This window comes from Mustela lutreola, chromosome 8, assembly GCF_030435805.1.
Source record: "Mustela lutreola isolate mMusLut2 chromosome 8, mMusLut2.pri, whole genome shotgun sequence".
NCBI classification, from domain to species: domain Eukaryota; kingdom Metazoa; phylum Chordata; class Mammalia; order Carnivora; family Mustelidae; genus Mustela; species Mustela lutreola.
This window is the reverse complement of record NC_081297.1, coordinates 144,515,329-144,517,524: the sequence shown is the minus strand read 5'-3', so window position 1 is coordinate 144,517,524 and position 2,196 is coordinate 144,515,329.

Sequence of the window (2,196 nt, the reverse complement as noted above, 5' to 3'; positions counted from 1 at the left end):
AGGATTCTACACCCACCCTGCAAGGAGCCCTCCACCCTTTTCCACATGACAGATAAATGACAAAAACCTGATTGGGTGACAGGCACGGGGAGGATTAGTTAGATTAAAACAGCCCGTCCTGGGGAGACCTGGGTGGCTCAGTAGGTTAAGGCGCTGCCTTTGGCTCAGGTCATGATCCAGAGTCCTAGGATCCAATCCCCCATCTGGCTCCTTGGTCAGCGGGGAACCTGCTTCTCTCTCTGCTTCTGGCTGCCACTCTGCCTGCTTGTTTTCTCTCTCTCTACCCCTGGCAAATGATAAAATCTTAAAACAAAAACACAAACCATCCCATGAACAAGCCCATGAAAACCCCTAGACTTAAGAAAGTCTGGTGGCAACCCTCTTGGGTCTGCTCCCTCCTCAGGAGCTCAATAAACTTGGCGTTGCTGCCCACCACTCTTCGTCTGGTCTACGTCTTCATTCTTCAAAGCGGTGTTGACCGAGGACCATGGGCACCAAAGGAAAATAAATCTTGCAACAACAATATTACCTTCTACAGCTGCTCTGAGAATGAAGAAGATACGTGGTCGAGTGCCCAGTGTGGTGCCTAGCGCACAGTCTAGGGATCAGGAAATAACAGTTACTGTTAATGGAGTTTTGGAATGTAGGTGAGGTCGGGAGGCGACAGCCAAGAGTTCTTGAGATGTCTTTGGTGCAATAAGGTGATTATATTAAAGCAGGGGCACAGGACCCTTGGGCAGAAAGAGGCGCTATACTAGGGTTGCGAGGGCTGGCTGATTCTCTACTTGGGAGTTGGGGGTAAGGAAAAAGGGAGAAAAGGGAGGTATCCAAAAGGATTTTCGTTGCTTAAAGAGGACCATCAGGATACTGCAGTCCTTGCTATTATCAAGCTAAGTTGTTTTCCCTCTAGTAAAACATTAACATGAGAATAGTTGTAAGTTTCCTGGAGGAATGTGAATGTGAATGGCATATCCCACTGCCCCACTGCTGGGGGTGTGGGGGGGGTTGGGTTGCGCGATGTCAACTTGTGCCTGTCCTTAGCTTGCTTGCCTACTACTGCATCACTACTGTCTCACTGTTCATAGTCGTAGCAGGTGCCGATTACATCTCCATTATACAGATTAAGAAACAGGTCAGGACAGGTGACCGGTCCAAGTCCTTATAGTTACCAGGGACCAAATTACACTTCTCCTGATTCTGCCTTCCATGATCTTCCCAGGCCACTGCAGCTACTGAGACAAAAATAGAAAAACAAAACCCAACTAGCAAAGGATGGTGCTCTGACGTGCCACTCATAGGTGTGTGGATGTGTGTCTTTGCATGACCAAAACTGCCGGGGTTGATCACAGGCGTCAGGGCAAGAGTGGCAGGTACAGCAAAGATGCCCGTCCAGGCATCCGGTCAAGCTGAATGACACCCCCCGGGGGAGCACAGAGGGGAGTAGGGATGGGCTGGGCTCTGGCAGTATGGAAGGAAGCCCCCCACACCCCAAAAAAAAGAGTCCTGGAGAAAAGGAAGCTGCAGTCGATGCATTTCTGAGGGGAGAAAAACGTTAAAATTCACCGTGATACCACTCCCCGGGGACGGCCTGCTACTTTCCATTTTAATGCTCTTTCCATGTTAAATATTCTACAACGCAGGTTTTATGGCTTCATGACACTTCATCTCATAAATGGATCGTAATTAAGTTAACCAATCCCCAAATTTTCCCTTATTTTTGACAAGTTAAATTGCTGGCTCAAAGGTCTGCTCATTTTTAAAATGTTTGCTGTCCCATTAGCTGTTTAATCAGGAACGATACCAAGTACATCTGTAGAAATTCTCCTTTGGAGTAGGTCTGCTGTGTGCCGGGTACTATGTGGACTCTTTTTCATTTATTATTTCTTTGTAGGTGCCACAACAACCGTTCAAAGTAAGTGGTAGTCTTCCCTTTTTATAGGTGGAGACGCAGAGCCTCAGAGAGGTGAAGTGACTTGTCCAAAGTCACGTAGGGGTGAAGGGGGAAGAAAACCTAGAACTAACCGTAAAGTCAATGTGATGTTAAATAGTGAACAGAGGGGTCCAGGAAGGTTTCCCGAAGGAGGTGGACCATGAACGGGGCCTCATGGGGTGGACACAATGACAGCAGAGGAGTAAGAATCGGCGAAGGCCATCTGGCAAAGTCCAGAGCCTGAGCAAAGGACATCAGGTGATTAC